General features: G+C 40.7%; 1 pseudogene; it reads left to right on the top strand.

The window, feature by feature from the left end:
- Positions 1-11,439: 11,439 nt before the first annotated feature.
- Positions 11,440-15,843, top strand: part of LOC123471229 — an 18,816-nt pseudogene continuing 14,412 nt past the window's right edge.

Raw genomic sequence — 15,843 nt, 5'->3', positions numbered from 1 at the left:
AAGCGTCGGGTCAAAACACGCTTTTTTTTTATTCTCACTCGTTTTCTTGCTTGCCCATATCAAGAAAGAACAGGTCATTTGCGTATACGAGTGTGGTGCACACAATTATTTGGGTGAGGTGAAGGAGAGTGACGTCAACATCAACAATGTGGGAAAAGGAGGGACAAAGGAAAAAACTAACAAAACAAAAAAACAAAAACAAATTCTTGAACTTAGTCAGTGCTGCGATTGAGATCCCATTTTTGTGTGTCAGTAGGTTGGAATCACGCTGTTTGATCACGCACGGGCGCACGGTTAGCATATTGATAGAAACGTGCTGAGGCCAGCATGCCTTCCAAGCAATCGGAATAGCTGGATGCAGGAAGAAATATGGTCGGGCAATTCATTAAACGTGGTTATCTTGCCTCAAGATTCAAAAATAGGTGCACCCACACACCAAAAACAAGAGGAAAGAAATAGGAAAAGGAAATGGGTAACGATACACACACACACAAAAACGAATGACTACAAAATAGAGATTAAAGACCTATTTGGGGAAATTGACGTCACATACTGTCAATAGCTAGCGTAGGTGTGACGTCGTCTTTTGCATAATATCTTCTAAACTTGCATACTTTTATGTACAGTTCGTTGGAAGAATTGACAAAACGCTTGGCAGTTGGTGAGAAAGTTTGTTCCGCCGTCTCTCTTTGCAGCCTCGGTGCATTTAATACATTCAAATCGGATGCGCGATTTAAGTCTTGTCTCCAACGAGTTGATCACGAGCGCAACGGAGACAGGGCTGGGGAGGGGGGTTATTCTCTGTTTGTATGGAAATGGGGATGTTGTCACAATTGAAACTGAAAGAAAGATACATCTGATTTATGAAAAGATGACATACCTTTGTCACCGTCTACCATTTTCCTTTTGCTCTCCTGTTTTCTTTCATTTTTTTTTTTTTTTTTAGTGACAATGGTAAATGACCTGCCTGTACCCTGCAGACCTCTAGGCTCCATCTTCATTTGAAAACAGTTGCAACCGGGGTCAAGGGTACGCTTTTTTTTTTTTAATAGTTAGATTCGTATCACTATACATACGGCACCAACTGAAATATTGCTTCAGTTGAACGCAACGTCCGACAACAGAATCATTTCGAGCTAACGAGTTAAACTTCTCAAGGATCTTCAGGGAAATTGAGGGGGTTCTTTTCTTTTTTCTTTTTTTTTTTTTTTTCATAAGGCCTACGATTGTGAACCTTCGGTCCTTTTCTATCCTGTTGACCCCTTAGTTCCCTCTGTTTACGACGACTTGTTATTGTTCCATGTTTCCAGTATCCGTTCGTTTGCAGGTTGTATTATATAGCATACCATCTCGCCAAGGTGAACGCACAATGTTCCCTGGCCGGCTTATCCCATGACTTTGCCTTTCTTTCTTCACCCTGCCATTCCACGTTTCCAGCTTTCCGACCCTGCTCAGCTTGAAGTCTGAATCCGCTCCGGCCCAGGAACTCGGGAAGGAATGCGCTTGGCGTTCGTATAAGATTCATATGTACAGTATATGTCTACGAGTATATGTGTGTGTGTGTCTTCGTGTAGGTGTGTATATGTCTATATAATGTCTGAAGGGGCGGAATGGATGGAATGCGTCAGCTAGAAGATGAGGGATATGAAAAAACAGTGTGTCTTCATCATTAACTGGAAGTGGTGGTGGGGGGAGGAATGATGGGAATCATTGAAAACGGGAAGCGGAGGCGAGAAATGGGGACGAAAGAGAAATGCTTTCTTTTTAGCAGTGCGCTTCTCTTTTGGTCGCAAATTTGCGTGGTGCTGGGCAAAATATGACTTGGCCTCAAAGCAAGCCTAAGAACGATAGAAACGAATCAAGCGATCATCGATATTGCTGCGTATTCAAATTCACCTTTTGTAGGTGGAGAATGGCTTCTTTTTCAGCCGAGCCGATGACTTTGGAAACGGGCAAAAAAACGGCCACAAAAGCCTGAACAAAACGGCTGGCCGAAACGCGTGACTGATCCATCTGTTTTCTGAAAGAAGTAGAAGCCAATTTTCTTTTCAATGGACTAAGCATGAAGTTTAGGAGATAGATAGTGAGAGAGTGGAGGAGAGATAAAAGAGAAGAGGCAGGTGGGGGGACGCCGTTTATATTCAGCAGCTACAATAACAGATTCCTATATCCACACGCGCGGGAGTATCGGTTCCAGTCACGCACCCAATCGCCTGCTATTTCTTCGTCTGCCTTTTTTTTTTTTTTTTTTATTTAATGTATGAACATTTATTTTTTTTTTTTTTATTTTTTTTTCTTCTTCTTCTTGTCCGCGTTTGAATGTGCGCCTTTTCCACTTTGGCTGTAAACCGTTGGAAACTACATAATTTTTCTTTGTTTTGCTACTTAGTCATTCGGCTGGTGGTCAAAACCTTGGCTGGGCTTTGCATATAAAATAGAATTTCAAAATCCACAAGAAGTTTGTTTTATTTCTTTTCTTTTCCCCCCATTTTATTTCATTTGTTTTCTATGATTCTTCTCCATTCCTTGTGTTCCCCCCCTCCCCGTTTGGGTTTAGCAGGGTATCTAGTCGACCTTTTTTCTACCTTTCTCATCCCTTCTTTATGCAACACGTCTCATCGTTCATTGTGTTGCCCTCTTCCTTGTCGTACCTGACTGGCTGTGGAAAACCTTGTTGCTGTTCCTTCAGCAAAGTGATTGATCCGAACACTATACACTGTCTCGCACTTGTACCCCCGTATTCTTCATACCTTCTCCCTTCCGATGCGAAAGAAAACAACGTCTGCAATTTACTTAAATTAAAATAAATCGGCTATTTTTTTTTCTTCTTCGTGCCTTCCTTTTTATTTAGTTTTATTTGATTCGATTTATTTTATTTATATTTTTCGTTTGTTTTGTCGAGAGAGAATATTTCGCCATCTACCGAGAAACTTTTGCAACCACAATCGAAAGTGGGATTTAAAAAGCTGAGAGCCTTTCTACTTGATATAAAAGAAGAATAAAAAAAGGTCCATTTCAAACCGTGTTTTTTTTTATTTTGGTTGTTGGTAAAGAAAATAAGATAGTTCGAAAGGGAAAGGTATTTAAAAGACGGCGTCCACTATAATTTGAATGTTGCATTCAATATAAGACCTTCAGGGTAGGGAGGGGAGACATGACAGCCTACAGTTCAACAGGTGTCCGTGAGCGTTAGACACTGTTTCACGCAGTCATTGGCTCCCGAAAAAGAAAAGAAAAAAAAAATCAGCCATGAAAGAATAAATAAAAACTAAAGGAAAGATAAAGGAAAATGTGAGGCAAAAACTAGAACGGAAAATAATAATAGTCGATAATAACTTATTTTCTATTTCTGCCCATTTTTGTTTGCGGTGAATAGTTGCAGCCGTTAAAAATGCAAAAAAAATGGGCAGGAAGGCTGCGTTCCAAGTGCCTCTGATATATAAACCAACTGACCAACCAACGCAAGATTTTGAATAGGATAAACCTTTTGTTTTATTCGAACACGTCCTTGCGCCAAATTTGCCAACAATTCGATTGTGCTATTCACGATCGATGCATTCCACTAATTTTGCATTTCGACGTAGAGAAATTGTTTACAGGAGATGCCGTCCCTCTCTATTTCCATCGAATGTTCATTGACACACAGGTGCCATCAAGAAACATTCACAATCAAGTGTCGTGAGATGGCTCCTAGATAGTTTTGTAATCTGCATTTCTTTCTCTAAGATCTTTTCACTCACCTGGTTGTTGTTCATGTTGACCATTTTCGTCAGCATGTTGGCAGGTTATGGGTGCAATCCGTCTTAGTTTATTTTCCGCCTGTCTTCGCTCTTAACGCTGCGGTTGCCAACGGATTTTGATTGCCGATATCAAATGCAGCGCTGGCGAGACCACACAAGGATTCAACAGGAAACGACGCAACCAGTAACTTTGTTTAAACGTCCAACAGAAGACAAACAACGAATAAATCCAATCGAGATCACTGCTGGAATCAATGGGGAGGAGCACCAAATAATGTCCACTGCACGTTTTTTTGAGGGGGTGTTTATCCGTCGATGAAACAGACCGATTGGCGCAGCACAACAATGATGTAGTAGATTCAATCTTCCGATCCCGTTTGTTTTGTTTGTTTTTTTTTTTTTGTTTCTTCCTGATCAAATCTTCGAGTCACTAGCACGGCGTTCGTTTCTTCCCCCTCACATGTCTGTGTAACAATAGGTTCGTGATGAAAGCACACGTTGTGTGGGCACTCAAGCACCGATACAGATTGAACAGAGCTAAACAAAAATGGACCTCACGTTCAGAGACGACCTCCTGCCAGGCAATGGAGAGAAGTTTTGGATCGAGTCGAAGATGAGGCAAACGCGAAGAACGAAGAAAGATAAGACACTAAACTCAAAAAAAAAAAAAGAGAGAAAAGAAGGGAAGAAAAGGACGTGGGGAACGCTAAAACGAAACAGATACTTGATAGTCCTATAGATGAAACCTTTGAAGTGTGCGTCTCTTGAATAGTTCCGATAGCCAACAACTGGCCCTGTGAATGTGCGTCTACAGCGGGCTAACCCCGCCCGCTATCGGCGCCCGCGCGCACCTTGCGCACAACTCCATCCGAGTGGAACGGTTTTTTTTTTTCTGGGCTGTGTTGAATGAACATAGCCTCCGGCTTCCATCGTCCGAAAGGGAAGAGGGAAAGGGAGAGGGTACTGTACTACAAAGCCACACAATCCAACTACAAGAACAACAGTCAAGGAGAGACGAAAGAAAATGAAAAAGGAAGAAAAAAAAAAGGTAATAAAAAAGACCTAAAGCGTTAAAGCCATATACACAGTAGATGGTCTTTTCTTCTATCGCTCTACTAGTGTTTTGTGCCTCGCTTTTTAAGTGGTACACTTTTCATTTGAGTGGGCACCATATTTTTTTGTTTTATTTCGATTTCTTTTTCGTTTTAAAAGCGCAGCGGAACCTATACCGCCAATGTCGTAGACCTGACGGTCGACTTTAGAACCACTGAATTGCTTATGACCAGTTTGGCCAGCAGCTACAAATTAAAATCCATCACTCGATATCAGAGACCAAATAAAAAATGGCTGTACGAAACTCCCTAACGAACGGAACGAGCGAATTAATAGCTAATCAGGAAACCCGCCCAGCATCCGTCGTTGAATTGCCTGAATAAGGAAAAAAGGAAACAAATGAAAACAACAGGAAACTCAGACATTTCTCATTTCCAGCAATCCTTCAGCGAAAACGGTGCTTTTGAATTACAATAGCAGTCCTTTTAAAAACTGATCTCGTTAGTGGAATGATGCAATCTCTGGCCGTTTTACAAGAAAAAGACAAATTGGCCCGATTCGGAAAGAGTTGGCCTGTCTTTCGTTGAATATACGGAGGAAGAGGGACATTAGTTCCATCGTTAAACGGAGGCAAGACGTTAAGGCATCGAGGGGAAAAAGAAAACAAAAGAAATGAAAAGGAGAATGGTGAGAAACGCAGGCGCCGGCCGCCTTCACACTCTAATTGTGAGAACCTGGAAGTGGACAGTCCATTATATATTATGCCGCATCTGGAGACTACTCTCTCCGACAGCCCTCGCCAGTGCTGCAGCAGCAACAGAGGCAAACAGCATCGTGTTATTAGCAGCTATACCAATGGTAGCGGATGCTTGCCACACAGACAGGAGGAAACCCGAAAAAAACAAAAATAAAATAAAAATAAAATTACAAAATTTAAACAAAAAGGACGTCGTATAAATTTCCTTTAATACGCCTGGAGCAGTTCCCATGTTGTACTTTATTTTGTTAGAAGAGAAAAGGGGAAAAAATAAAGAAAGAGAGGGGGTGGCTCTGGCCTCTAGGAGGCTAGGTTTTTCGGATGTCGGCATTAACGTCGAACGCTATATCCGAGCGTGGAAAAAAAGGAAAGAAAACAAAGGAGAGAAAGAGAATATAGTAATGAACTGCACCGGTATCGGGTCACGGAAAAATCTTTACACGAAGAATGCGTTACCAATCATTTAATTAGGGTTGCAAGTCTCGAAGAAACAGATGAAAAAATGAAAAAAAAAACACACGCACACATTGAATAATTGTTGTACCCATTTTCATTGGGATTTTTTCTTTTTCATTCATTCCCGCATGCCACCATGGTGGTTAGCAGTATTGGATAAAGGGGCAAAAGAGTCAAGCAGCGTTTTCAACATAATGCCAGTTAAAAGTAGTTTAAACGTTGTTTTTGGTTGTTTTACAGTTTTTCGTTTCTTTTTATGTCTCTGTTGGCTTGTTATGTTGCACCTGCACTGTTTGACCTGGTACAAATGACAAGGTGAAACTCGATTGAATTTTGCCGTCCCTTACACATCCGGTGTCAGTGTGGATGGACGAGGTGTACGAGGGTTGAAAAAAGAAAGAAAAAGGAGGACTAGAATAGAAAATAACGAACCAGCTAATAAGAATACTTGGAAAAGAAGTTGATGACTTGACGTATCGTGTCGAGATCGAGAAAAGAATGAATGATAGAGGAGCCTTTCAGAAGGGACGGAGGTTAGCTAGTTGGGCTGGACACAAAATGTCGGGTATACAACCGGTCACACGCTACCGCCTTCCCCCTTTTTGTCCGACATTCGATGCGCTACACTTCAACACTCTGAAAAATAAAATACAAATAAAAATGAAATAGTTCATTGAAAAATTAGAAAAGGTACAGTAGGGTTCTGTCTTTACATCTTTGTCTCTGTTCTCTCTCGTTGGCATTTTTCTTCGTCAAGCTTGGCTTGTTTCCGGCTTTTTAACAAAAATTCTTCTCCGTACTTCTCTCGTCTTCTATTTTCGTTGTGCTCTTTTGTCTCTTTCTCTGTCACTTGTTGCTGGCTAGTTGGATTCTTCCAACTTTTCGACAGCCAGACAGATATAGGATGACAGAATGAAGAAGTTGGGTAGGATACAAGAGGCAATAGACACCTGGCGCATTCCTCATCTGGGTCACAAAACAAACGATCGACATCAAAACTACTGTAATAGCGGGAATGTCTCTATAGTCAGCTATAGCCAGATAGTTGAACGCGCGGTGTAGCATATCAACTTTGGTCACCTTTTCTCCACTTTTGCCTTGTCTATTCCTCCACTTCTTTTTCCTCTTTTTTTGTTTTATCCGCTTTCCAGCCTTCGTGGGCCCTTGTCTTTGAAACGTGACGCAAACTGAGGTTTCATATTATCGTCGGCAAGCTTCGTGGTCATTCGACCTGAACTCGAATGTCTGTAACTTTTTCGCCGTCTTATTTCTTTCCTTTTCTTTTTTTTGTTTTGTTTTTTTTTTGTTAGCGATAGATTTTGTAACCACTGCCACACTGAATAAAAAATAAATAAATAAATAAAACGAAAACCAAACGAAACCAAAGGTAAAACATTGGGATGAGGGTCGAAGAAGCGTAGCAGCAAGAAAAAAGCGGAGAAGGCAAATAAAGATATTAGAATCAAAAGGATATATACCAACACCACAAATGAAAAAAAAAAAAGTGTAAAAGCAAACAATAAGCAAGAAAAAGCAGTGGATGGCGTAACGGCGAGACAGTAGAATGACGATTCAAGGTTATGCGTTTAGCTCGCCAATTACCGTCTCAATTTAACTTTCACTATTAAATCAAACAACCGAAAGCGGTTTGCGTATTAAAAGCACATTTCTAATCCGAACTTTTTTTTCCCTCAAAAGTTATGCCCTTGATTGCAGGTTAAACTAACAAATAGATATATATATAGATTTCTTGAACTTATTAACGTTGTTAGCGGCCTTTCAACTAAAAAGCCGTCAAATACTTTAGTTTCGTTGCAATGCCGAAACGAATTCGAGAGAAACATGCTGATGTCAATGGCGATAAAAAACAAAACAAACTTGATTGGCTGTTCACCTTTGCGTTTGTCGATTGAAAGACATTCCGATGGTGCATGAAAGTTTACTCTTTTCTTTTCTGATTGGGTAGATAAACATTTATACGTGTACATCTTGTGCCTATTATATTAGTGACCAAAGAAAAAGAGAGAGCGCAGGAGAAGGCCATTGCCAGTGGTACGTTACAGATATACGACATACCTGCACAAGGACACCCTATTGAGGCAACTATTGGCTCCTTTGTTTCCCACATTGGGTCCGCTGCAATACTTTTTGAAATACTTGTAACGTTAATTATGAAAAATGTTGAAAAGAAAACAAATGTCAACAACTGTTTTCTGTCTATTTATCTAAAAATGTAATCGCCGCCTCAATTACTACTTATATTTTCCAAGAGTGAGTTCCACACGTAGCGGGGAATACATCAAACTGTTACTCAAATGAAAATTCGAAAAAAACAAAAAAACAACAAACACGAACCACGAAGATATTAATTACCGTAACGGAAAAGACTGTTTACTCCTGATGTCATGCTTTCCTTTCTGAACCAACTCTTTCTCTTCGACACATTTAACGTAATGACACAGCTAAAATAATTTGTACAAAGTCCTGATCTTCCAGCATCCGCACGCCCAGTTTCACGTTCTCTCTATCTCACTCTTTCTTTCTTCAACTTTCTTTACTTGCTGAATAACACCTCCTTTCTAACGCTCTTCTCTTTCGCCCAGGAGTCTTTATTCCATATGTGCCGCCAATTAAGCGTCAGCAACTAATGGGCAACAGAGACGGATCCAAATTTTTTTCTTCCTTTTCGTTTTCAACGGTACATCTGTTTGGTTGCGTCACGCCTCTTTGCCCTTGTTCGCTCGAAAGAGTCCTTCGTGGAGACAGACGCTCCTTTCAATAATATGCGTGTGGTCTCACATCGACATTGGTCAATTGAAGAACATTTTGTTTTTGTTCCATTTTTTCATAAAGAGACTAGAACGAAAACACTTCACGAGATGGACTGGAGATAAAAAGAACATAATCATCTTCATATAGAAAAAAAGTGGAGGCGCTTTCCACCCAACGCACGATCTGCATACAGCCGTTTGACAATTGGCTTCCCGACCGTTCCAATAGATGGACGTTCTTGAGACGATATCGTTCTTTAGACGCTAATGGCCTGATACTGTCTAAGCTAGATAAACGATGAAACAAAGAAACCTCATGGGGGATTTATAAAAAAAAAAAATTATTGTACAATCGCCTGAAATCACCGGGAAGATGAACCATATTCGACTACGAGAATGCTTTGTTTGAAGTGGAAAAATATGGGAATTGGGGACTAACTTGTGTGGTATTCTAATGAGGATTTGAAATAATGCTACGCTTTTGTTTCTGACCGGATGGACAAGTCACCTTGGCTTACTGTATTTGGATTTGTGAAATTTCAGCCTTGATTTTGACAAGTTATATATATGTGCCGTAGGCAGTCGGGCCGTGCCAGTCGGACATCAACCTTTTCCTCCTTAAAATTTTTTTTACTTTGTTTGTTTAATTTACAGTTTTGGTTCACTTCTTGTTGGAGTCTAGTGGTTTTATCGATGATTAAACACCGAAATCTAGAATGTAATTCTCTTATGCATCAGCCATCTACTGGTCGGCTTCGTCACTTTTCACCTAGTGGGCACCTGAGCCAGTTTCTCGTAAGGCTTGATTTGTGATTTACCAACGCTCTTTTTTTCCATGCACTAAAGACTAGAAAATAAGAATGCTAAGATAGGTCTAGTGCTACAAAAACTATTCCCCATCTCTTTCTAAATCTTGGATATGGCCGTAAAAATAGCAAGACGTATGTGTTCGGCTAAGGCACATAGGCCTAGAAAAATACAGCCTGATGCAGGTCAAATAAGACGAACGTTCCTCTCTTTTAATGGTTTTATTTCCCATCTTGTATTTCAGCCTTAAGGTCAGCTAAATTGTACCTTATGGACCTAAACAAGTTTAGGCTTGCAGCCTTTTCAATTCCGTCGCCAATGGATGTGTGATTAAATCTTTCCAGGGCCTCTTTGCATTTCTCCAAACAGACTATCGTGGTCCGGAAGGGTCCTTTTTGAGATGGGCCAGTTTAATGCACAGACCTTTTTTTTTTTTTTCTTTTCTAGTTAATAACATCCAGACAGGGCCTCTGGCTTCTTGTTTGATACATGGCGTTCTAATGGAAATGCAACCTCATAGTGCGTTTATTTCTCTCCCTTCTAGTTTCAATTTTGATCTGTTGTCCCATCCAAAACGAACTGATGTAAAAAAAGGTATTTTTATATAGATTTTTCAAGACAGGTTCTGAAAGCAAATTACGGGCTAGGAGTGAGTCCAGGCTTATAGATAACCCTGGCCCACGACAGTACCAGATAACAGGAAACAAGTGGATTTAGTGCGGGGGTGTAAAACTCTGAAGAATCTCGTATACTTGGGGGAAAAATATATATTTTTCTTTCTAGAATGAATCATAGTTTGCAGAAAGAATTAGTATGTGGACTTGGAAAGAAAAAATCATGATTCTTAGAAGTTGAAGAATCATGAAAGAATCGCTTTTTGATTCGATAATTAGTATGGTGATTCTAGAATCTCGTACACATCACAAAGAATTTACACCCTCGGATTTGTGCCAACTCCTAAACATGCAATTTCTAGCTTTTTCCTTTTAGTTTCACCGAATTTCTCATAAAATCAAGATAAAACTGAATACATGGAATTTCTAGGATTCGCGTCGGAACTGAGTTAGACTGCCATTGCTGAAGAAATTGGGGGCATCTCTGATGAACTTTAGCTCTCAATTGATGGAGTATCCATTCCTTCTTAAATTCTATTTTATGCTATCTTTTTGCAGGAGAAAGAGAAGGGGCAGCGGGAATAGAAAGTGTATGGTTGACTCTAACATTCTTATGTTATAACAAAGAATATCAAGTCAAGCAAAAAGATGCGTATTTGGTGTCAGAGATTCGCTAGTGATGACCAAAGAAACTGGTAAACTTGGTGTAGAAGCCATTATGAGAATAAACGTGAAACTTTACAGCGAAGTTGAACAAATCGAAAGTCTAAGCACTTCTTCAGTGCAAAATAAAGATACAAAACAGGTTGTTAACACAATTCTCTCGTGCTGTCTTGTTTTTCAGATGGCTAATTTTCTTTAGAATTTGCTCACAAAACCGAACTAGAGTTAAAGGCTAAATCTATTGCCACGATAGGCTGTATTGCCACGATAGGCTTGCCACGACATCTTTCGTGACAATTAAAGAATATTGTCTACTACTCCACGAAAGCCTATAGGTTCCCCCTCTCATCGTGGCGGTGCGTTCAAATGTACTTACCGGCACGGACATATTGTAACGTTAAGTGAACGACCTCCCGTCCTTCAACCGACCTTTCTCTTCGTCGACCGACGACGTCTCAGCCCCCCTTTTGTTCTCCCTCTCATTGGTAGATTTTGGCGAGTCTTCTTTCCAACACCAGGCCAGCCGGATTCAGTAGTTCTTGGTGACATGTGTTTGTGTGTACTAGTGCTAGTGTAAAATGTCTGCATTTTTTTGGTGCTGGAATGCCAATAAGCATGGCCATGGTCCGGGCAGTCGTGGCATGCGGCCGTTCGTGGTGCGCCGCGGTAATGCAGGCACGGGTCGGAAAGACGGTAATGCGTGAACCCGGATGGGTATTTGTGTGTGTATTTGATGGTCAGGAAAATAGACCGAGTCAGTTATGTCCGAGAATTTCTTACTGTTGTACCCAAATCCTATTGTTACCGAGCTACGTCTTTGACGCTTGGTATATATTCTGATGACAACCTTTCGAGAATATGCAGCGAAAAAACGTCAACACCTTCCATTTCGAGACCAGTAGCTTACACTGTCAGTTAACGTAGGCTATTTATAAGCACGGATCACTGAAGTAAGGTGCCCTAACACTCTGGGAACTGTATAATTGGATAAACTTTGTGTGACGTAACCTGTCGCTTAGTTGTCGAGGAAGGTTTCTCTGCGTCAATAGTTAATTTCAAAGGTTCTTCTTTTCAAATCAAATAAACGACACGCAATACGTCGTATAGGAGTTCTGTGTAGGCCTAACGAGATGTCCAAACGCACCATTGTTACCTATGGACTAGATAGCACGCGTTTAGCGACCACAAATGTCAAATAAAGTAATCGATAACCGTCGAGTAACTAGGCTACCGGTAATCAATTACTGTAGGCGTAGACAGTTCAATGATTTTGTGTTCCTAAAAATACATAGAGACAACTCGTGTTCCTAAATCGACTATAAGGCTTGTAGTGCGTTTAGCTGTCAAGAGTAGCGAAAATCAATAGTCTGTTCCTTGTGTGTCGTATTTGCCGTCATGACACAGCTTGGCGATTAAATTGAACCAGGGAGGGTACCAAGATCACGTCGGCGGTTGTCGACGCATCTAATTTTTTTCAATGGAAATTCTTAAGCTATCGCTCTTCATTGACATTCTATTGTTTTTGGTGCCTCTCCCCACGAGCTGATATAAACCGAACGGGTTATAATCGCACAGTAGAAGCTGGTGATGTTTGGCAAATCCTCTTGTTGACCGGTTACAATAAAGGTCGACCCTACAATTGCTGGTTTCTCGTAAGTCATTCGGTTCCATTTAACTTGAATATCTTTTCGACTGAAAAACTTCATTTAGCTTTGACTCATTTAATCTCTGTAATTGAAGCTTCTTTGTCGAGTATTTTCGTTCACAATTGTTAACTGCTTAAACGAATGAGAATAAATCAACGGGAAATTTGATCGGAGAATTTTCAGGAAATTCGAATAGAGGTGAAGCCCTCGTGCTAATAGTGCACCAAAAGACGTTGCTCTGTCATTGTCCTAAAATTCCAACGTTTTCAATGGGGACAGCTCATCAACGCTACGACCTGCATCGGCGGAAATCTTAAGGTACAGTATGAGGAGTGGCGATGATCTCATTATCTTCGATCCTAACGCATAGCGACGACTATAATTGCCAAAATCATATCATGTCCACAGATATACATGGGCCGACGGCATTGCATGATCGGGCAATCCCGGATTCTACTGCGGGGAGATCTGAGCGAAGCAGGTTATTTATTTCGGAGAACAACATGGTGAAATTGCATTTCTTCGCTGAGAGCTATGATGATCGCTACCAATTTGTAGTTTTATACGCGCCAGGTTAGTTCCGTATTGAACAACAAAAAAGTCCATTCTCCTAATAGAGGGTAAGCGTTAATCGATATATCGCACTTTCTGCTGATGCACGTCCACTAGGAATAACAGTAACTGGTCAGAACGGGATACGACACCATCCTCCGCTCTATCCTCACTGAAGAGGACAACCCATGACACCTGGGTAAAATAATATTTTGAAACTAGGCTGTGCTCGCCAGAATGTTTAATTATAAGCAATCTATAATAATGAACGAATAATAATATTAATTTCCTGACTTCTTGAACACCAATCCTGAATCCTTTCTCTGATTATATATCTTATCTTGCGATCGAGAATTTACTGACTGTCGATTGCAGACGTGTTTTGTCCAGTCACCAAACTTCCCAGGTGTCTATCTCTCGTAATCTGCTGCTGCCTTTACTACGTAAGCACCCGGCAGCCGTTCATCAAGGTAAATATATTTTTAAACCTTTACTAATCAGCCAACAAATCATCATTGTCGCAAGAATAGGAAAGCAGTGATATTTTTCGCTTAGGCTTTTTACCGAAGACGGAGAATTCAACGTGGATGGCCAACGATGCGATAATTACATAATGTCCACTTCGGCCCCATAGGGGAAGAAATTTGTCCTCATGATTTTATCAGGTAAGGAAAAAAAGCTATGAAACCTTTTTATTTTACTTCAACTAACCGCATTTAATCTGAATTCAAATATCTTCTTTAGGGTGTATGACGGCAACAGCGAGTCCGCTGTGGCCATTGGTACATTTTGTGGCATTGGCGTTTCCCTTTTCCATCGTCGGCACAGGAACAGATCTTCACTAGAATCTGTTTCTTCGACAGCTGGTAGGTGTCAATCGAAAAGATCTTGCCTAGTAAACCACGCATTTGTCTCGTTTTTTCGATCAGGCCATTGCTAAATACCGGTTTCACTTCAATGTGATAGCTGGCCGGGGAATGTTGCAGTGTCTTCTAATCAGCATATGGTCCAACAACCAACCGAGAAATCAACTAACGATTCTAAACACAATCCAGTTTGCAGCTACGTACTGACTCAGCGCATCATTGGAAGGCAGTGGGGGATTCAGAGGTTCGTTGCTTCATCAAACGTGGATGACTTTAGGCAGTTTAATTCCATTTCTGAACATGACTGTCGTTTAGGATTGTTCCTCTGCCCATGCACTGGTACCTGGCCCAACACCGTTTGCACTTACCTGCACAGGGAAACCTGAGCAAATCGTCCGTGTCTATTTCCTGACGTAAGTGCAATCATTAGGCTTCTATTTCGTTCCTTTTAATATTCCTACTTGGTCTGTTTATTTTTATAAAAGAAAAAGATTAATATTTCTCAACCATTCGGAAAGCTCGAGCAATGAGTTTTCTAGGATTTTATTTTATTTTTTCCATTTTTTTCCCCCAATGGTTACACATAAACCAAAATTTTATTTCCTCCTTTAGATTCCGTAATAGCAAACCTGATGCTCCTATTAAGCAACTGACGGGTGACTGCAGTGAATCATTGACTATCTATGACGGAAATACGGCTAATCCAGCTTGAATTATCAAAACATTTTGTGACACCTTTTCGAAGCCACTAGGAACGAAAGGACTTCTGTCAACGGCAACTCCATGTTCATTCGCTTTACAGGTTGGTGTTTCGCTCTCTTGAGAAACCTCCTGTGAAGGAATTCTTACGGATTCTTATCTCTATTCTATGCTGATCGCCATGTCAACGAGAGCAGTCGAATTGACTGCAGCAGTGGATCTTCCATCAACTTTTGGGCCCATTGGCGACTTCTTTAACAACAGTCAGCCTGAAGGACTTAAACTGCTGATAGCGATTGTGACGTCGTTTATGAGCCGGCCACTCGTACCTCAGGTCAATGGATTTCACCGTTCAACAACACCCTGCTATTCAAACGTTCGGCAGATCTATCCGACCTCAAATGCCACACTTTTCAGGTAAGATCGTATTTGTATGCCTAAGAAGAAATACAACACAAAACTCAAAATTTGGTGTGGAGCCATGCCAGGCCATTTCTGTGAATCGTACAGGTAACCGATGCAGTTCTAGTCGAGTGATGTTGACTCTGCAAAGCGTCAATTTGAAGTCTGTAGCATATCCTTGTGCGGATCGTCTGATTTTTCGAGATTTGAAAACGATCTAACCATACTCGACGTGAGCGCTAACCGGCTGTGCAACAAAATTATACAAGCACGAGAGCAAGTATTACCTTTGTCAACTGCATTCCAGGTATTCGTTATACATGCTAAGTTTCGCTGACTACAACATAACAAACTACCCATCTATTTTGTCTGCTTAACTAATATTTGTCTTTAATTTTCTATAACGTTTGATTTTTAAAATGTTATTTCCTTATTTAATTATTTTTGTATGTTGTGCTTTTTTTCGTATTCAATTTTAGATGGGGAAACATGTCCACACCTTCACGAATACTTTCTCGACGCCCAGTTTGTTAGCCGCGCTTCATATTGATGTCAACAGATCAACTTCACCTTGCCTCAAATCCAGTCTACCTGTTTTCAGTGGGAGATATTGATTTTATTCATCCATTGTACATTTGTGGATCACCTCGCCCTAACGTGACGGTGGACGGCGTCATTAACTTACTGTAAGCAGATTACATGGAACTAACTTTTTTTACAAGCCCTGTTACTTACCGAAGCCTTTTATGTTTGCAGACAATATTTCGAGGATGGTGACGTGGTTAGTCCGTTAATTTGCATGGATCTTCGTAATTCA

This window comes from Daphnia magna, linkage group LG1 (assembly GCF_020631705.1).
Source record: "Daphnia magna isolate NIES linkage group LG1, ASM2063170v1.1, whole genome shotgun sequence".
Lineage (NCBI taxonomy): Eukaryota > Metazoa > Arthropoda > Branchiopoda > Diplostraca > Daphniidae > Daphnia > Daphnia magna.
This window is presented reverse-complemented; position numbering and strand designations above follow the sequence as displayed.